Below are 22,124 nucleotides of genomic sequence, written 5' to 3'. Positions count from 1 at the left end.
ATGATGGCTTGAGTGAGGCCAGCAGCGTCAGCTGGCAATGAGGGCAGGCTGCTGCCATTGCTGCCGGGGGAGCTACTGCCAGCTCCTAGGCCCTCTGGATGTGCGCTGGCAGCTGTCTTTTTCTGGGGAATTGGGGGAGCCATTTTTAAAATAGCGGTGTCCTGTATTTCTGGAAATACAGGGAGTCTCCATTTTAAAAATGGCTCCCCCCATTCCCTGGAACAAGATGGCTGCCAGCGCATGTCCAGAGGACCAGGGAAGGAGCTGGGGGCTGGGTGGCAGCAGCGGCATTGCAGCTGGGCCTCTGGATCCCTCCGAAGCACACCAGAACGCTTCGGAGTGACCCGATCTGCTTCGGGCTGCTTCGGGCCCCATCTGCCTCAACTCGGAGGTGACCTGAAGCAGCCCGAGAACCCCGCTTTGACTCGGAGTTCGGGCTTTGGGCCAAAGTGGTGCACAGCCCTAATGGATAGCTTGGATAGTTCTTTTAGCATTCTGACTGGTTCTGGCTAAAACCCAGAGCGGATTCACCACCCCACTGACATTGGAGCCACCAGCCTCCACTGGGGTGCAGGGGAAAGGGGTGTAGACATCTGGGGAACTCCAGAGGGCTGGATTGGGACCCCAGGCAGGCTGGATTGGGCCCCCTAGGCCTGATGTTGAACCCTCTTGACCTACTGCAACTCAGTATGCATATATGGCATATACATAAATCTGCATGTGAGTTACCGGAGACCAGGGATTCTAACACAAGGCTCTGAAACAGAGCAGAACAAAGAGTTGGTGAAAAGCAGCCAAGTAGTACTCCTATTTTACAGGTGAGAAAGATGGAGGCTGAGAAATCAGCAATTAGCACAAGGCCAGCCATGCTAGAGATTTGTTTTCTTACCATTTCACTTGCTCTTGTTTAAAGCATTGGAAGTCAAAAACCCTTGGAGATCTACCAGTAGATCCTCATCTACCTTCTGCCTGCCCTACCGAGTTAGATGGACCGTGGTCTGACTCAGCTTAAGGCAACTTCTTAGCTTCCTAAACCTGGTCGTTCGTATTAGAGCTATCTGGGGTGTAGCCTTTTGCATGCTTTTCATGACGACTTCCTGCACTGTTTTAAAGAAATCAGATAAAGAATTGCACATGCAGAAAACAAACCCAAACCACAAAGTGCCATTAGAAATAAGGGTGTATCTACTTGGGCAAGCCACAGAGTGTTTATTTCTAAACTGCTACACCACTTAGGAAAATGAAGAACATGAATATTGAACCTAAGTTTACTCAAAGGTTAAGTCCCACCAGGTTCAGTGGGATTTTCTCCAAGGTTAGTGTGCCTAAGATTGCAGGCTTTTGTGCATGGAGGCAGCTCATCTGTCTCTGTCTCTCATTCTCTCAATCTCTCTCTCTCTCCTGCTCTGCCCTGGCTGACTAGCTGACTGCTCATTGCTCTGAACCCCACAAATCTGGTTCTGAACAATGGGGAAGGGGATGACACCATCTAGAGTATGCTGCATTAATTCCAGACTGCTCACTCTAGGATGGTGCCTCACTCTTGGAGGCACCATCACCCACACTGCCACTTTAGCAAAATTTCAGAGGGCAGTATCCAACAGCGACATTCTGCAAACTCAAATAGTGTTAGCAGAGCTCCGCCGAGTCTTTCTGTTGTACAAGCAGTTGCCTGTTATGCTTGCCCAACTGGTTGTAGAAGCAGTTGCACAACCGGTTGCACAATGTACTGCACAACTGGTCTCACAACAGGTGCAAGTAGTTGCGTAACCAATGGCACAGTGCGTTGCACAACATGGCACACAAGAGTTATGAGAAAGCATTTGTGCAACCATGCTTGCATAAATGTAACTTTGGTTAAATTTTTCTCTTGTGAACAGTTCAGAAAATAAATACCACCAGCCAATGTCATTTGCACTAACGGAATGACACAGTTGCACACTGCCCAGAGTGTGCAGCCTTAAATTCGTCTCTAAAAAGTCTGTCAATTTCATTGGAGAATCCCAAGTGCTAGTGTTCTAAAGAGAAAGAGAGAGAGAGAGAGAGAGAGAGAGGAAGATGATTCTCCCCACATTGCAAAATCCCTCATTTGGATTAGTGCCTCCAATTGTGATTAACAACTTCTTGGAACATAAACAGAGTTTACTTTCTAAAAATGAGTCATTTCTAGAAGTTATATCCTATGGTTTGAAAGGACATTCACCTACTCCTAGAAGTCTGAATGATAGTTAGTAGACACTTCCTTGAAGGGTAGCCATGTATAGAAGAGGAAATTCATCACCAAAAAGGAGGACAAAAGTGGACACAATTTGCATACTATTTGCATATACCAATTTATACGTATATATGTGCATTTAAAAAGAATGACTATAATTTTACATAGAAATACAAAGCGTTGGATCCATAGCCATAGGTAAAGCAGAAGCTTTGAAATTAGAGGGCCTTTTCAGTGGTGGCATCTCGCCACCCCAGAGAGGACTGCCTGGCTCCTACACTGCGGTCTTTTCAGGACCAGGGGAAGACCTTTTGATTTTCTCAGGCTTTTTAGTCCTTCAGTTTTAAAAATTGTTAGTGCATTTTTAGATCTTGGTACGGCTACTGGCTTTTGTCTTGATTACTTCTTTGGTTTTATTCTGTTTCATGCTTAAGGTTTTTATATTGTGTTTTACACAATTGTTATTGTATTTTTTGACTTTATGTTTTGTTTTGTGAACTGTTCAGAGAACATTGGCTGTTGGGTGTACAGAAATATAACAAACTAACAATGTGTAGCCTTGATGCATGTTGACAATCTACAGCCTTGCTATTAATCTCCCTTCCATGACTGTTTGGCAACCTCGAAGTAAATGGAAACAAATGATGAAAAAGACTGCTTGTAGTGCTGGGTGGGGGAAGAATGAATCTTAGAATCATAGAATAGTAGGGTTGGAAGGGGCCTACATCGAGTCCAACCCCCAGTGATTCAGATTGGATCCACATTTCGCTGAGCTTAGGTTCCACTTGTCAATGAGACAAGTTAGTAGCAATTTAGCTGAAGCTCTATTGATTTCAATGGGAAGTATGGGCAACTAACCTGATGTGCATCCAACCTTTCCTCCTTAGACTTTGTATGTAAATTGATGCTCAAATTATAGGGGAAAGGAAGAGGAACTCTTAACAAAATGTATTACTTCTCAAATTATGTTGCCCCTTGTAGCATTCAGAACAGTATCAGAAGTGGACATCACACACTAAATTAAAGAATTAACTAACTAATTAATGAACCACTGACTTAAGTCCTATAGATTCCACTGGGACTACTTTAAGTAAGACTAAGTCTTGATTTAACCCAAAATATCTCACCATAATGGGGATGACTGTGACCAGCTGATCTATGTGCCTGCTCAGTCTGCTGTCCAAGTGCTAGCCGTTGATGAGCAACTTTAAACCCCCTATTTCTGTCCATTCTTATGGTTCAGAGAGCCTTTCTATGTGAGGCCTTTATTGGCCATACACAATTGCTCACTCATGGTAGTTTGCAGGTACTTTACATGATGTTGTCATCCTCCAGGATCAATCCTGTGCTTTGCAACCATTATTGTGTGTTTTTTTCCCTAACGAGGAAAATCTGCTATTATTTAGAAATGGCAGAATTGTGCAACTCTGCTATACCACAGTGCCATCTAGTGGTTGTATAATGAAACATATAGAAAGGCAGAGCGAGAAAAACCCTGGGAAAAAAACATGTGTAAAGGAGCCGATTTTAATCCCGCAAAGAATCTGGAAGCAGAAGCCTTGGTAAAGGTGTGGGATAAAAGCCTCATGTAGAAATGCCTTTGATCTTTAAACTGGACTTGGGCTGCTCAGCTCTTCAAATGCAAGACACCTTGAAATAGGGCACTGTTCTCTGACAGCCCTTCAAACAGAGGACTGTCCTCTCTAAAGCAGGACACATGGCCATCTTGCTCAGTGGACGCATTAGCTGGATGAAACTCTGTTCTTTACTAGTAACTTTCATACTGCAGAACTGAGTCCTGGGAGTGTAAACAAACCAAACCAAACAAAGCCCCAAAGAACCCAGGGTTTAACCCTGGCAAGTTCTGACCTGAAAGCCCCATTCCAGCATTAAAGTCCATCTTCACCCTTCTGCTGAGATTGCACAGCAGGGGTACTGGACTTCAGGCCCATTGGCCAAATCTGGCCCTCAGGATTCTGGGGCCACACACTCTTCTCCCAGCCCCAGCCCCTTTACCCCAACCACTGATGGTCTAGTGGTTTCCCCGCTTTTGCACAGTTTTCCTCTGTATTCTAAAATGAAATGCCCCTCCTAAGGCTTAGTTACTCGCAGTAAGAGCTTTACGCTAACATAGGTTGTTTTTTTGGGAGTTTGGGGTATTTTGGTCCTATTCCTTTGTCAGTTCTGAGCCCTCCTGGCGCATGTGCAGTCAGACAAAGAAGTCAATCTTCATGCAATTAGGCTTCATTATGCTAAGCAGTCAATCCATCTGCAATTGAGGTTACAAGACTTGGTCATCTTCTGACAACCCAATGTGAAGAACTGTGCGTAAGCTGACAGAACTTGAATAGCTTATCTAAAGACCCCTTTAGGGATGCACTAGATCAGGGGAGATAGTTATGGCAATTCTGACACTAGCCTACAGCACAGACACTGAAAGTCTTTCTCCGTCCTGTCCTGGGGGAGCAGGGTCTTCCTCTAGAGACCTCCTGTGATGGGCTAACCTGGTAGAAAGCCTTACTTCCCTACACTGCTCCTCCCTCTTGACTCTACGTCTGATCCGTGCATCTGCCACACTCACCTTCTCCCCCTCTGAGAGTTGCTGAGTTCCCACAGAAGGAGAAGTTATGGCAGGGCTTAGATCCAACAAATTAGCCTGTGTCTGGGAAGATTCTTCCCTGCCTCTGTCTCCTTGAACTCCTTGAGGCTTGGGTCCCCCCCCCCATCCTCTGACTCTGATTCCACTTCCCCAGTCTCTGCAGGGCCCAATCCTAACATATTTTTGTCCTTCCCACCTATGGTATGCAGCCCCTTAGAGCTGCTCTGAAATTGAATTTAGCCCTTCGGCTGAAAGAGGTTCAACACCCCTCTTGTACAGGGTTCTAAATCATGCAGGGACCCCATATGAGTATCATGGACTTCCCATTGCAAACCTTTGCCTTCCAATGCTTGGAGGGCAGTGGGGCTGTGTGACTGGGATGAGAAGGAGTGGGTGGGGCCAGTGAGTACTTCCTGCTCATCCCTCATGCAGTTCTAATCACGGAAGGGCTTTAAAACACACATCAGATTAAAATAAACCTTGGATGCCTTTGATTCAGGTTTGCCAAACTAGTTTTATGAGACGTGTTGCATAAGACTATAACACGTTTCCTGGTAGTAGCGGTAACATTTTTTCTTGTATTACTATTGCAGTCATTTCTGCTTGTTTAAATACTGTTCTTTTGTTACTGTTATTTGCAGTTCGGCTTTATGGTTACAATTTGATTTTAATCTATGTAAGCATCTCCGGTGCCTATTTGATGAAGGGTGACGTAGATTTTTCCCCTATAACTGAGGAACAACAAATAATGTTCATATTAGTAGTTAATCTTGTGATGCTTTGTGAGCTTGCTAAGATTCAGTCCTGCATTCTGGGTGTTTGTTTTTTTATACTCTGAAGCTATCACCTCTGAACATGGAGGTTCCTCTAACCATAATGACTAATAGACATTGACTGGACTCTCCTCCTCCATAAATTTGTCTGGCCATCACCACAGCTAATGGCAGCTAATTCTATAACTCAGTGATGGGTTGTATGAAGAAGTACTTTCTGTTCTTTCTTTTTTACAAGAACACCAGGACAAAGGCTTATCCAATGCCACATGCAGCCCCCCATGAGCGGCCTATCAGATGCCTATGGGACACCCAGGCAGCAGGAGATGGGGGCAACGGCCCCCTCCTGTCCATAATCTACTGCCCATCGATATCATAGGATAACTTTGAGTTCAAGTAGTAGTGGGGTGTGGAGGGACTTCTCCCCTTTTAAAAATCAATCAATATTAATATACATCACCTAGACATCTAGGATTAGGCGGATGTTCTTTCAGACCAAAGGATAATAAAAATGGAGAATAACTATAAAATTATAAAACTAAAATTAGAACAAAACCTTAGATCTGTTTCCCCAAAAAGCAACAACACCTTTATCAGTAATTTTTGTGAACTGCCCAGAGTGGTTTGACTCTTGGATGGTATAGAAATGAAGCGAATTAAATGAGGCATTTTCCACACAAGGCATTTATCGTATGCTAACCATTCCCTACGTATGGTTCTTTATGGGTTCTTAAGACACTGTGACTCTCCAGATTCACTTCGGTGTCTAATGAGCACTTTTGTTGAGTTTTTTTTAGAGCAGGGAAAATGTGGTATTTAATTGTAAAAGTGAAGGAAAACACTTTTTCACTTGTGTATTTGTGATATTCCACTATACCACAGTGCCACCTAGAGATTGTGTAGCAGAAAAGCAGGAAAGGAAATGCTCTTCATGTAGTGCTCAGATCTCAATTTTGCAATCAAACCGAACGTAGATACAGCAAATTAGCAGCCGATTAACAGCATCATGTAGAAAAGCTTGAAATCTCTATGGGCGGCAAAAGAGGCTTCTGATGATTAAATAATGTACCTGAGCTTCTGCAGAATGATTGAAAATGATCCAATCTTTTCTTTTTTAATCAGATGAGTAGGAAGGTAAAAAGGACAAAATAGGTGGGAAGAAAGGTGTTGGGCCAAATCAGACATGACATTAATGATGTGATTAATGGCGTGATTAACCCTTTCATGTGTGCTTTTTCTTTACTAAATATTAGTCGTAGGGTCTATTAAAACTAGAGCTGTGTGTAAATGGTCTCTTGAAATTCTCTATCTTACTTGTGGGCAGAGATATTTGAGAGACAATTTCATCGAATTTCTCCAGGGGGAGGAGAAATTCTCAACCGTTTCTTCCCAGTAGGGCTCCCCATTGGTAGAGCTTGTAGCACAACTTCTTTCTTTTTTTTGGTAAGGGGTTTTGGGTTGGGTTTTTTTTTGGTGCTGCAATGGCATCAACTTTCTTGGCAGGCTGGCCCCCAGTTTGCATCCACTGCAGTGCAGGTGGGGGCAGTGTTGTGTCCAGCTCCAGGAATGAGGTGGAGTTAGTGCTCTGCCAGAATCTGTCCTCCAATTTCCAGAAAGTTTTCTCCCCACATGAAAGGGGCTTCCATTGTTCTGCCTCATTCAGGATGTTTTACAACTTATGTTTATGTGGTTTTTGAGCTCACCTAATCACAGCTAGCCTCCCAGGCTGCCTGCACATCCTGAAAAATCTGAAAAAGCCCCATGGGAGGAATTACCGCATGGTGCCTTAAACTGGGCTTTAATTGAAGTGTAGGAAGCTGAGGAGACTACGGGCTACCAGAGAGATGATTGCACAATGAAAAACAGGACAGTTGTGCTCCCTCCTTGGCCACCTCCTAATCAAGGTAAGCCCAAGAAACGCAAACTCAGCCCATGAGAATTTCTCAGAAATATCTTCACCATTGGATTTCTTTTCAAAAGCAATTTCTCTTCTATCAAACTCAATGAGAATGGTCAAAAAATGTGGGAGAAATTTTCAGCAGAGCACAACATCTGGAAAACCCCTGGAGGCCCAGAATGGCCTCTGCGCCTGAGGTTCTCCACCTCTGTTGTAGAGAGTCTGAAAAAGGCTCTTAAGGGCAAGATTTAATTTTGGAATTCTTGAATTAAATTACTCATCTCAGATTTTAGCATGCAGCTATTGCAGAGCAGAACTGCAGCTTTGTTTGGGCAGTCCTGACCGAGACATCCTTCACAGGGCTATCTGGAATTCTGTTTGTCATGAAGTTTTATAAATAAATCCTTAAAAAAAAATAATTAATGGAGCATGTGGAACGCCGGCCCAAATAAACAAATACAATGCAATAAACCTCTAACAATATGTGCAGGTTCAATTTTAGTAGCGCTGTCAAAATAAAAGAAGGGAAGGTCAAAAAGGTCCCAGCTGTTTTGATGGGGAGTGTTGGGAAATGAAGGGATTGGTCAACAAGGGAAGCCTGGAGAATCAAACCAAACCAAACTGAGTTGCCAATTAAAGAGCCTATTAAATTCATGAATTATGTAAGTTCGGCGAGTTGCAAAAATTCTTGTTATCCGAAGTGTTTCTGTCCCCTTTGGAACACACACTCTAGTCAAAGGTTACTATGCCCTTCTGGAAATTGATACATAGTGGCTTCCATGTATTTATTTATTTATAGCATTTTTATCCAGCCCTTCATCCAACCCCCCCCCCCCCCGGAGAGGCTTACATAAATTAATAGTGAGACAATCTCTGACCTCGGGGTTACAGTCTAGAAGTCAAGACACAAAAGGAAAAGGGACTGGGAAGGAAGCGGGGTGGAAGCAGTCCTCGGGCAACAATATAGTCCTCTCCTGATTGCTAATGATTCTAAAGAGACTTGCCTGAGCCCAGCACTTTTTTCTTCACTTGTTTCAACAAAAGTATCATCCTGGGATAGGGGGTTTGGACAGGCAGGGGTTAATGGAGACAGAAGGACCGCTTGAAGATGGTCAGACTTGCTGGCCAAATCAACAGATCTTTCTTTTGTTCGGGAGATTGCTGGCTAAATGGCAAGTGCATCTTTTCTGAATGGCTAAGACAGGGGTATTATTTTCCCCACTCCTGCCCTCCAGAACTGTCCTGATGGCCACACCCTTTTACTCTGGCCCCACCCACTTTCCCTTGATGTCCAGTCACTGGGCAGTTTCCCAGCTTTTGTGCAGTTTCCCCTTCCATTCTAAAAGGTTGAAATGCCTCTCCTAAGGCTTGGTTACTGGTACAAAGAGCTTTATGCCAAAATATGCTGGGGTTCTGGCCCAGTTGCCTTTGTCCTCAGCCTTGCTCATCACTGGAATACAGTACCCAAGAGAGGCAGTGTGGTGTAGCGGTTAGAGTGTTGGATTTCGACTTAGGAGACCTGAGTTCGTGTCCCTCCTCTGCCATGAAGTTCACTGGGTGACTTTGTGCCCATCGCTGCCTCTCAGCCTGACCTACCTCACCGGGTTGTTGACTTCTCCCCCTGACCCCCCCCCCGATGTGCCATGCATGCACCCATTGTTTACATAAATGTTGTGCTGTAGTGTGGGTTGGGGTGTTCTCTGAACCTGGTGCATGGGGTGGCGGGGGTAGCTTTATACCCACCCTGCAATCCCTGCTGCAAGTTGTGGGTTGTAGGGTGTCTGTGAAACCACATCTGCTGCTCCGCGCCATGCGCCATGTTCGGATGACAAGAAACCTGTGCTGTAGCATGGCTAACTATGTAAACAATAATCTCTCTCTCCCCCCGCCCCCATGATCATCCAAACCCAGACTCGGAGAAAGAGGTAGAGAGCCATGGAAGCATTCGGTGGTGCTGATTATCACTTTCTGAAGTGGGGCCTGTGGATTGTGCTTGTGGAGGGTTTAAGTGGTTTGCCTCCACCTATGCAAATCATGTAAATGTATAAATATACTCAATTAGTATAAAATGGATTGCCTGTATACTTGGACCCAATCCCATGAATTTGTCTAATCCTCTTTTAAAGTTGTCCAAGTTAGCCATGGCTACATCTTCTGGCAGAGAATTGCATAACTTAACTATGTGTTGTGTGAAGAAGTATTTTTATTTGTGCTGATTCTCCTACCACTCAGCTGTATTGGATGATCCCCAGTTCTAGTATTATGACAGGGGTGAGGAAGTCTCCCTATCCATTTTTCCCACACCATACGTAATTGTATACATTTAGTCATGATTGATTTAAGTCCCATGGATTTAAGAGCATCTCCTCTAAGTATGTTTACATCTGGATCCAACCCTATATTAATAACATCATTATTAATATCATTTTCAAGGGTCCTTCTCCAGAAGCCCCTGCCAAAGGAAGTGAGGTGGGTGGCTACCAGGAAGAGGTCCTTTTCTACTGTGGCACCCCAGCTGTGGAATGAGCTCCCTAGAGAGGTTTGCCTGGTGCCTATGTTGTACTCCTTTCGGTGCCAGGTGAACCTCTTTTTATTTTCCTCAGCATTTTAGCTCCCTAGTCTTTTAGCTCTGCTGTTTTAAATCTGTATTTTAAATCTTTGCATTGCTGCTAGCTTTTATTCTGGTTGTACTTTTATATTGCAGTTTTAAGCTTTCATATTTTATATTGTTTTATGCTGTACTTTGTGGTTTTAATTTGCTGTGAATCATCCAGAGAGCTTTGGTTATTGGGCGATATAGAAATCAAATAAATAAATAAAATGTATCATTGAAGAATGATGATGTTCTGCCCATCAGTTACTGGAAAGTCACAATCCTGTCCCTGGCTTTTGTGGCAAATGCACAAATCTTCTTTTCGTTTTCCTCCGGGAATTTTGTAAAGATTGTTCGCTGCTTTGAGAATGTTTTGTAACAACAGCATAAATGATGACATCACCAGAGTGATAGTCTTTGGACATGAGAACTGTGCAGGATACATGGTGAGCAAGCCAAAGTAAAATCGTACAAGTCAAAACCTCATGATTCTTGGGGATGCTCTTTTATGGACCAGGCAACTGGGGGTGGTGGTGGTGGGGGTGGGAATCCTTTTGGATTTCCATTCAGATGAGAGTGAAACTAGCAGTATTGGGTGTATTGAAAATGTGTACAGGTTGGGAGCTTGGGGTAAACTTACAAGAGAGCCATGAAATCTTCTCCTCCTTCAGTTGTCACCACTAGCAGCCATTCCAGCAGGCTGTACAGAAGGAGACAAGAGGCTAAGCAGTGCTGTTTCAGCAGCCCATCTGCAAGAACAATCCCCTCTCCCCGCCTTCCCTCCCCATCTCCTTTTCCTTTTGTGATGTGTCTATTCAGTTTGCAAGCCTGCAACAGGGACTGTGCTGTTTTACTGACTGCATGTAAACTGCTCCAGGAGTCTTTTTGGCTAAGCAGGAGAAAAATGCTTTAATGGATAAGAGTACGCACCATTCAACATAAAGGGACTTACTTGTCTGTAAATATACATAGAATTCCATTGTCGGCCTTATGGGCTAATAATAAAACAAAGCTCAGGTAGTCAGTGATAACATTCTGTCGAATAGAATAGGGCTGGCCCAAGTCATTTTGCTGCCTGAGATGAAGGGTAAGATGGCACCTCCCATTCCATGTACAGAAGCCAGCTGGACTGGTAGTTGATCCTTACTACAACATTGGTAATGGGGCAGTGTCCTTCACCACACCTGAGGGCAGGAGGCTAGTTTAGGGGGCACAGGGAAAGCTGAATGGCTCACACAATATCTCTGTCCTCCAGCAGAAGGGGATGGCTGGGAAGGCATAGGGGGAACGGCCAAAGGGGTTGGGCCACTGCTTCCCCCACCATCTGCCAACTTGGGCATCTGCTCCACTTTCCCTAATGGTAGGGCTGACCCTCACCCAGAGCATTATTCAGCCTGTCGATCCAGTTTTGAGTTGAGAACAGCTCTCAGATGGCTGAGATTTCAGCAAATGCATTCCACCGTGTCAGTATGGGGATATCTTAATGTGCCATTTAACAGAAGATACCACACCTGCGGTGAAAAAGCCACAACATATATGCTGCGTTATCTGTTCTATGGTTCCATTACAACTAGGGATGTCAGAGCCACGGATCTCGGTGAGGCCGAATGCCAGTGCATTCAGCCCCCCAAAATCTGTGGCGGAATGAAGCCCCCCCACCCCCCACCCCACAAAATGGGCCCGGAACGGAGCACCTACCTGCTGCCGTCCATGCTGACTTGCGAATGGCAGCTGCGTCTGCGGCTGCCATTTGCTTCTTCCATATAGACGTGATAGGCTACATAAATACTTACGTAGCCTATCACAGCTAATGCAGGGATGCCATTTGCGTCCCTGAGTTTTGCTGTGATGGGCTACGTAAATACTTACGTAGCCTATCACAGCAAAACTAAGGGAACGCAAATGGCAGCGGCTATGGTGGCTGCCATTTGCATTCCCTTTTTTTTGCCATTTTAGCCTACGTAAATATTTATGTAGGTTATTACAGCAAAAAAAAAAGGGGAACGCAAATGGCGTAGTGGCGCCATTTGTGTTCCTTTTTTTTTTTTTTTGCCGTAATAGGCTACGTAAATATTTACATAGGCTAAAATGGCAAAAGAAAAGGGGAACGCAAATGGCGGCCACCGTAGCCGCAGCCATTTGCGTTCGCTGTTTTTTTTTTTTGCCGTGATAGTCTACGTAAATATTTACGTAGCCTATCACGGCAAAAAAAAGGGAACGCAAATGTCATGAACCTCCAGGGCATCTCCTGCACTAAATGACCTTTATTCCGTTTTTAAACAGATCGTAGATAATAAGCTATCAAATTACCCCGCTTGTGTTCTGCTTGAGTTCCCTCCGTGAAAAAGAGAAAGCTGCGAGAAGAGGAGCTCAATCAATGGGACATATGGAAGACTCAGATAAGGGGGAGAAGGAGGGGGAAAGGGGAGGGGGGAAAGGAAGCACGTGTCAAGGGAGTCCGTTGTGATCCTACATTTAAAAAGGAAGCAGAAAGAGGGATTTTAGGCTGGTGTAGAGATGCTCATAGATTCTGTGTTATCTGTTCTATGGTTCCATTTATTAGACCATCAATGCTAGACTGATATTCTCGGTTAAACAAGCGTGGCCATGAGAAGTGGAATTTCTACAGGCATAAAGAGATCATCTGAACCATGGCTACATTTGCTTTGGCTCTTGCAGAGGCCAACAGAAATATTTTGACGTACAGTAAAAGTGGTTGATGGTAAGTCAGATATATGACATGTTCTTAGTTGGTGCCTCTAAATTTCCGCTGGTGCACTTCATTTTGTTTTACCAAGCTGTGTGTTTTTTTTTTAAAAACATAATTGCAATCTTTCATTTTGTAATTATAGTCTTCTCGCTGTGGCCTATTGCTGAAACAAATAAATTGAGCCAAATCTTACAACAACATCAAAATCTGACTATATCAGTCTTTCTCAAATGGGTGCCCCCCCCAGATGTTTTGAACTTCAACTCCCATCAGCCCCAGCCAGCATGGCCAATGGTCAGGAATGCTGGGTATCATAGTCCAACACATCTGGAGGGCACCAGGTTGGTTTAACTATATTTATTTATTTAATTTCATTTCTATACCACCCAATAGCCGAAGCTCTCTGGATGGTTCACAAAAAATTAAAACCAAACAACACACAATAAAACAATTTAAAATATATAGAACATTAAAACCACAATATAACAATACAACCACAATAAAACCTAGCAGCAGTGCAGGAGTTTAAAATACAGATTTAAAACGGCAAAGCTAAAAATTTAGAAAGCTAAAATGCTAAAATGCCTGGGAAAATAAAAAGGTCTTCACCTGGCGCCGAAAGGAATACAATGTAGGCGCCAGGCGAACCTCACTAGGGAGCTCATTCCAGAGCCGGGGTGCCACAACAGAAAAAGCCCTCCTCCTAGTAGCCACCCGCCTCACTTCCTTTGGCAGGGGCTCACGGAGAAGGGCCACTTAAGATGATCTTAAGGTCCGGGCAGGCACATATGGGAGGAGGCGATCCTTCAGGTAACCTGGCCCCAAGCCGTTAAGGGCTTTGAATATTAACACCAGCGCTTTGAATCGGGCCCGGAAATGGACTGGCAGCCAGTGCAGCTGGAAAAGTACTGGCTATATGTACAAATCTATTTACTTTTCCACATGCTGAGATGGAAGCATCTATATCTGACCTCCTAGAAGCCTTGTGCTGATTGATCATTGATTGTGGAATAAAAGAGGAATAGTCAGGCTCTCCCTTAAGGAGTGTTATATTTTTGAAGAAAGTAGAAAGGAATTGGGAACAATCATGCAGATCTGTGGTGGCCACATTTGGAAGGTTGGGTACCACCATCTCAAAAAGGATGTTTATAAGCTGGAAAAGGTGCAGAAAATGGCAGCCAAAATGTCCAAGAGGTTGGAGCTCCTCCCCAATGAGGAAAAGCTAATGCTTTTAGAACTATTTATTTATTTATTTATTTATTGTTTGTTTATTTATATTCTGACTTTCTACAAGGCAACTAGTTTAAAGAAGGGACATGAGAGAGAGAGAGAGAGAGAGAGACTAATTCATGCATGGTATGGATAAAGCATACAGAAAGAACCGAGGGAGCTGTCTCACACAAAAGCAGAACCATCTGACTGGTCCATCTAACTCAAGGTTATCTAGACTGACTGACTGTGGCTCTGCAGGTTTCAGACAGAGGTCTTTCCCAGCCCTATTTGGAATGGCCAGGGATTCAACCTGGGACCTTTTGCATGCAAAGCAGATGTTCTACCACTGAGGTATGGTCCATTCTCTCTGTCTCATAATACTAGAATGGGAACAGGGACAAGCTATGGCTCTGGGGCTGATGTGGCCCTTAAGCCTAATTAATTTCATTTCATTTATCACATTCCTATGCCACCCAATAGCCTCTCTGGACAGTTTATAAAGATTAAAACCTTAAAATGCAATATAGTAACGTAACAAAAATATAAACAGTTTTAACAATCAGAAATAAGAAACCCCAGGGCCCGCTAAAATTCCTATCATATGATGTCAAATGTCTGGAAGTAGAGGAAGGTCTTAACCTGGTGCCAAAAAGATAACAGTGTTGCTGCCAGGCAGACCTCACTGCAGAGAAAGCATGAATTCGGGGGCCACCACCAAGAAAGCCTTCTCCTTTGTTGCCATCCTCCAAACCTTCCTCGGAGGAGGCACTTGAAGAATGGTCTCAGATGATAATTGCAGTGTATGAGCAGGCTCATACTGGGAGTTCAAAAGCCATCTGTAAGCTTCCTGCAAACTCAGACCCCGGGCAAGAGTGCTCTTTTCATTCCCTAGCAGCCCTCTGGGTGGGAAGGAAGAGGAGTCGGGGAGAGAGAAAGAAGTGGCGGCAGAGAGAGAGAAAGAGAAAGAAGAGTGGGTGGCACAAAGAGGGAAAAGGGATGGTCTTGCCCACTTTTGGCTCTGGCCCGCCCCACCCATCTCTGACCTCTGACCACCAACTGCTGGCATGTGGTCCCTGACAGATTACCCCCAAGGGAATGTGGCTCTTGGCAGAACCCCCCGCTCCATTATAACTTCAAGCCCTCATTTTGGGCATCCCAAAGGCATCTGGTTGGCCATTGTGGGAGACAGGATGGTGATGAGACGGACCATTGGTCTGATCCAGCAGAGGTCTTCTTGTATTTATGTATTTAATTAATTAAATTAATTAATTAATTAATTAATTTTAATTAATTTAATTAATTTATGCCCCACCTTTCAACAGGTTCCTAGGGAACTTTACGAAAAGTTAACAATGACAATAACACACATTAGAACAAAAGCATTTTAAACACTACAGTATAAAAGAGCCGTCTGATATACTATGATGCTGGCTGGTTTGCACCACCTTTAGCAAGAGCAAGCAGCTCTCCCCTGCAGTTCACCTACATTTCAAAGAACTGAGATACTTATCATGGTGGTCGGGGGGAAGTGTTGCCAAGGGCAAAGTTATACACCAGCAAAGAGGGGCAAGATCCAGTCAGAGTTCAGCATAATTAACTCTCATTGATGAAGTGTGGCTCAATTGTACCAAAGAAGAAGAAGATACCTTTGTGGACAAATGTCTAGTCCTAAACTAAAAACACTAAATGGAAGTCACAGTCCTTTCATGCAAAAATCCACCATGGGTTATCCTTTCCTCCCATTTTTTCTTCATGTCAGCAGTGTAATATAGGGCAGGAGAAAGTCATTTTGTTGTTGCTCTTATCAAACAAATTGGGAGTCAGAAAACCTTGCTGATCAACTGCAGATCACCAGAGATCTACCAGTAGATGCCAATCTGCTTTCGACCCACACCTGTTGTAAACCACCCAGATTTTGTTTTATTTGAAGGGAACTATGTACATGTATTAAAATTACAAATAAATGCATTGCTGTTAATGTATTAATATTATAAATAATTACACAAATTGAACGTGGGGTGGTGATGGCCATCGTTTATGGCAACATGTTGATTGGCGCTTACAGGCTGTGCATACCACTCCGGTCAGTTTGATCAGACAGCTTCTTAAAATAACATTGTTATAGATCTCTCTCTCTCTCTCTCTCTCTCTCTCTCTCTCTCTCTCTCTCTCTCACACACTCACACACACACACACACACACACACACAGGTTCACATGAACTTGGAGGGGAAATAAGCCGCAGTGGCTTATTTCCCCTCCCAACATGTGCCAGTCCTGTGCCGGGGGATTAGCATAATTACCCCCAGCAGCATGGCTTGCTGTATTGTGCAACCCAGCCAGGGTGGCTTGTTGTAATGGGATGGGTTGCCTGGAAGGTTTCTCATGACATCACAAGCTGCACTGCCAAGGATAATGATGCTAATTCCCCTGGCATGCGATGGGCACACTTGGAGAGGAATATAAGTTATCATGGCTTATTTCCTTCTCTGTGATCATGTGAACTGGGCCAGTCTCTTTCTCTCTCTCTCTCTGCATAAAACTTTAAAAGTGAAAAAGATGATGTTACAAATCTGTCTGTCTGTCTGTCTGTCTGTCTGTCTGTCATATGTGACACAAGACTAACCCCCCAAACGTAGGACACAGTTTATTTATCCGATTTCCATTCTACCTTCCCTACAAGGAAATTATCCCATTTTAAAATCCATACTCAGTCTCCTGCCTGCAAAATGCACAGCTCAAAATCTTTGCAACAGCTTGATTCTTTGCAGGGTATTTAGAGGTTAATTGCCTTTAAATACCCTGTAATCTCCCATCAGTGATTGGAGATACCAGAAACTTGCCAGAATCCAGAGGGCTGCATCTGGCTTGTGAGGTGGAGGTTCCAGTTCTCTGTCATCCTGCATCCTGCATTGGTTAAGCTTTGAGATGGTGGCTTATCCAGTAAACTTCATGCTTTCTTAATTCTTTCATTGAAAAATAGCAGGTCTTTGGCTTTTCTGTATGTATTAGCAAACTTCAGAGGCTTAGCTGTGTTAGCCTATTGCAGCAAAAATAGAAAAGTGTCTTGTGACACCTTAAAGACTACAAATTTATAGCAGCTGTTCACAAAACGCTGAAGTCCTGGAATTGTGAGAGAACATCAGGAGAACACTTCAGCTTCCCAGGACACTGACCTTAAAGGAGCCATTGTGGAGCAAATGAACTTCAAAGAGAGATGACAGCGAGAGACTGCAGAGTGAGATCAACAGATTCAGTTCTATAGCTACAGGCTTGAATTGGGATAAAGGATTTTGATCACGCTACATGGGTCAATTGACTTAAGAACCTAAGAAGAGCCACTCTGGATCAGAACAAGGATCCATCTAGTCCAGTGTTCTGTTCATACAGTGGCCAACTAGCTGCCTGTGGGAATTGTAGGGTAGGATCCAATGGATCCCTTGCACTAGTGGTGCAGACTTGCTGCTGCTGGTGGCACGTGGGTGGCCAGCCCCCCCAGCAGCAGTGCGCATGCGCCCCCTCCCACTGGTGGCCACCATGTAGTGCTTCCAGCAGCAAGCACTGAAATGAGTGGAAATGCTCGCTTCTCAAAAGGGCGCCGCTTAGCCCTCCCAGAAGCTTCTGTGACTGGACTTTTGGGGGGTTGCCCCTGGAAACGTGACATTGCCACCACCAATGGTAGGGTCTGCATGCGCACTGGGAATCGGCTGACCTTGTTAGATCCTACCCCTAGCGCCAGGCTGTTTGCATTATCAGCAGCAGCTTTTTTGTGAACGGCTTCTGTTAATAATGTGATTGCCGCTGCTGCTACTTTCTGCATTTAATTTCTTTCTGAACTCACACTTGATAACCACCCCCATGCCATATGCACTGTATATATGCCTGAAACTCTCGATACCACTCCATTCATCTGATGAAGTGGGCTACAGTCCACAAAAGTCTACATGTGTAAGTCTTCGTGGTTTGTTATTCTCACACTTGTTACATCTCATACAAAGCTGCTAATAATAAAGAAGGCAGGGACCTAACAGAAGCAGATGAGATTTAGAAGAGGTGGAAAGAATACACAGAAGAACTATACAGGAAAGGTCTTAATGTCCCTGATAGCCATGATAGTGCAGTCAATGAACTTGAGCCAGACATGCTAGAGAGTGAAATCAAGTGGGCCTTAGGAAGCATTACTAACAACAAAGCTAGTGGAGATGACAGTATTCCAGCTGAGCAATTTAAAATCCTAAAAGATGATGCTGTTAAAGTGCTGCACTCAATATGCCAACAAATTTGGAACACTCAACAGTGGCCACAAGACTGGAAAAGGTCAGTTTACATTCCAATCCCAAAGAAGGGCAATGCCAAAGAGTGTACAATTGCGCTCATTTCACATGCCAGCAAGGTTATGCTCAAAATCCTACAAGCTAGGCTTCAGCAGTATGTGAACCGAGAACTACTGGAAGTACAAGCTGGGTTTCGAAGAGGCAGAGGAACTAGAGAGCAAATCGCCAACACTCGCTGGATCATGGAGAAAGCAAGATAATTCCAGAAAAACATCTATTTCTGCTTCATTGACTATGCTAATTCCTTTGATTGTGTGGATCACAACAAACTCTGGCAAATTCTGAAAGAGATGGGAGTACCAGACCACCTTACCTGTCTCCTGAGAAACCTGTACGAGAGTCAAGAAGCAACAGTAAGAACCGGACATGGAACAACCGATTGGTTCAAAATTGGGAAAGGAGTACGACAAGGCTGCATATTGTCGCCCTGCTTATTTAACTGATATGCAGAGTATATCATGAGAAACACCGGGTTGGATGAATCACAGGTCGGAATTAAGATTGCTGGGAGAATTATCAACAACCTCAGATACGCAGACGATTCCACCCTAATGGCAGAAAGCGAAGAGGATCTAAAGAGCCTCTTGTTGAGGGTGGAAGTGGAGAGTGCAAAAGCTGGTTTGAAACTCAACATTAACAAAACTAAGGTCATGGCATCTGGCCCCATCACTTCCTGGCATATAGAAGGGGAAGAAATGGAAGCAGTGACAGATTTTATTTTCTTGGGCTCCAAGATCACCGCAGACGGTGACTGTAGCCATGAAATTAAAAGATGCTTGCTCCTTGGGAGTAAAGCTATGGCCAACCTAGACAGCATAGTAAGAAGCAGAGACATGACCTTGCCGACAAAGGTTCATATAATCAAAGCTATGGTTTCCCCAGTAGCAACGTATGGCTGTGAGAGCTGGACTATAAGGAAGGCTGAGCGCCGAAGAATTGATGCTTTCGAACTGTGGTGCTGGAGAAGACTCTTACGAGTCCCCTGGTCTGCAAGGAGGTCAAATCAGTCCATCCTAAAGGAAATCAACCCTGAGTGCTCATTGGAAGGACAGATACTGAAGCTGAAGCTCAAATATTTTGGCCACCTAATGCGAAGAGAAAACTCCCTGGAAAAGACCCTGATGCTGGGAAAGATTGAAGGCAAAAGGTGAAGGAGACGGCAGAGGATGAGATGGCTAGATAGCATCACCAATGCAATGAATATGAACTTGAGCACACTCCGGGAGAGAGCGGAGGACAGGAAGGCCTGGCGTGCTATGGTCCATGGGATCACGAAGAGTCAGACGCGACTGAACGACTGAACAACAACAACAATGGCCTTTATATGCTATTATTATATATTATTTTATATGCTATTATTATTATTATTAGCAATATGCTATTGCACCATTACTAGATCCTGATGCAGTAGATACCAGTGCAACTGATGAAGAGAGACAAGAATATTATGTATTGCACTTCTCAGTCCTCAGTTGGTGGGCAGTTCTGGGACAGTGTTAGTGGGTTTGGTTTCCTTTGGAAGAGAGAACACCAGAAAGTTGTGGTGTCTTTGTCATGTTTGCCTTATACACAGATATGCAAGTGGAAGCCAAGGGACACTTCTGTGATGTGACAGATCCGCTAACCCAGGGGTTGGCAGAGGTTCCATCAGGATTCTCTAGTAGACCTCTGGGTGGTTTGCACTAGGTAGCAAGCATTTCCGACTCCTAATTGTCTAACAACAGTGACTTTAAAGCTTTCCTCCCAGAAATTAAGCTGTTGAAAAAGAAAAGTTGGGGGAGAACAGGGGTGGATTTGTGTGTAAAAGGATTTGCAAGCTTGTTTCTGGTACTGATCACACATCCTGGCGTGAGTAGGTGCTCAGAAGCACTGTTACTCATTTCATCTCTCACATCTGCCCACCTGAGCTACTGTTTTGCATCAGGCTTTGGTTGGTGACCTCAGGGTTCTAGAGAAAACCAAAATAGATGCCGCAAGCCTATTTCTTCCCACCCCTGCACTAGCCCTCATTAACTCCTCAGAGGAAAAGACAGACCCTATTCCCCAAGATTCTTTACTTCTAGCTAGCTTACAGCCCATTCTTTCCCTCAAACTGTTGTTTCTGATCTCTCCGGCCTTTCCCTGCAGGTGGAGGCAAATCAGTTTCTCTGAGCTCTGTGTTGTGTATTTCATCCCAAAAGACTCAGATGCCCAGTCCCAGGAGACTGTTCCTGAAACATTAGCATCAGCCGACCATCCTAGATTATTAACCCGCAATCCACTTAACAAAAGAGTGGCCACCAAGCAGCCGTAAAATACGTCTAATGAAGCTACTGAACAGTGGCATTGCAAGGTAGGTTTCAGGCATTCAGCGATCCAGAAGTGAACATCCCCAGATGCCTGCTCTGTTCTGCAAAGAGGTCAAGATAAAGAGCCCCAACCCATGTGTATGCATTTCAGCTGTCTATCTTCCCAGTTGGAATGGATGGTTAATACTTGATTGGGTAACATGCATCTGCTCATCCCCTGCTAACCCAGAGATGAAAGCAAGAACAATCTTAGAGGAAGCCAGCTCATAACATGTCTTTTTGGCTTAGATCAGAAAAATTTCACCCTTAGGTATACTTTGCCCATTGCATCACTCGGGGTTGTAAATTTCAGTTATATTTGACAGGAGGAATTGATGGCACAGGTTTGATTATGCTGTAAGAAGAAACTGCACAGAGGAGAGATAGATAGATAGATATGCATGCATGCAATTGGCAAAATAGGAATAAACATATATTATTTTCTATCTATCTATCTATCTATCTATCTATCTATCATCTATCTATCTATCTATCTATCTATCATCTATCTATCATCTATCTAAAATTTAATTTAATTTGAAACTTTGCCTTCAAAAGCCCTGCAAATTATTCTCAACTTTGAAGACTTTAAAAAGCTATACTACGCCTTTGCTAACATAAATATACTTTGCTTGAATTTAAACAGATCAGCCTACCTGCAAAGTCTCAGAGTTGTTGTCACTTAGAAGCTTCTTGTCATTTTCAAGCAAAGGGATGATCCTAGTGAAGTTTTGAGAACTAGATCAACACATTAGAAATACTGCTGCTTTGAAAGAAATGGTTTTGATTTCAGGCAAATTGCTTCCTCCTTTTAGAAAGAGGGAAATGTCAAATGTGTGTCTCCAGTCTAATGGAGAAGACGGCCGATGAAAACTAAACTGAAGTATCAAGAGAAAGAGCCCAGTTTTGCAGCAAAATGACACAAAGGGATGTGATGCTCGTGGCAGAATCCTGGCTGGATTCGAAGTCCTCATGCACTCAGCTCAGCTGCGTGGAGCTGTAAGAAGCCTAGCCAAAGTCCCTTCCCAGTTTCTTTGGCAAGGGAGGAGCTAGGCTAAGTCATCATTGGTAAAAAAAGAAAGAAAAGCAGATAACTTTCCACTTCCACCACTGTGAACAGATTGCTTAACCAAACTGTCCTTTCTACAGTATGTTGCAATCTGTCCGTAGTGAAGTGAGTGTGTTGGGCTTCTCCGCCAAACATGCTTGCCTTCACTTGCTGCTGCTAATAATAATAATGATGAAATCACAAAAAACGGTCACCATTTTGCTCTCTTAAGGCAGAGGGTAAAATCCAACATAGGTCCAACTTTGAGTAGACCCACTGAACTGAATGGAACTTCAGTTCATCAAGATGAAGTTAAATTCCATTCATTTCAATGGGTCCACTCTAAGTAGGACTTATGTTTGATTTTACCCAGAGATTTGTGTTTCTGTAGAGAAAGGTGCAGCCATCCTGCAAATG

The 22,124-nt window shown here is 43.9% G+C and overlaps 1 protein-coding gene across 1 annotated transcript in view; it reads right to left on the bottom strand.

Annotated features, from left to right (window-relative positions):
• Positions 1-21,660, bottom strand: part of CYSLTR1 (cysteinyl leukotriene receptor 1) — a 31,588-nt gene extending 9,928 nt beyond the window's left edge. The window contains exon 1 of the mRNA XM_084813346.1: positions 21,316-21,660. The gene's annotated coding sequence lies outside the window, so the exon portion shown is untranslated. The remainder of the gene's footprint in view (positions 1-21,315) is intronic.
• Positions 21,661-22,124: the final 464 nt, after the last annotated feature.

This window comes from Heloderma suspectum, chromosome 9 (genome assembly GCF_057233095.1).
Source record: "Heloderma suspectum isolate Gila_16-S chromosome 9, 16-S_ref, whole genome shotgun sequence".
Classification (NCBI taxonomy): domain Eukaryota; kingdom Metazoa; phylum Chordata; class Lepidosauria; order Squamata; family Helodermatidae; genus Heloderma; species Heloderma suspectum.
This window is presented reverse-complemented; position numbering and strand designations above follow the sequence as displayed.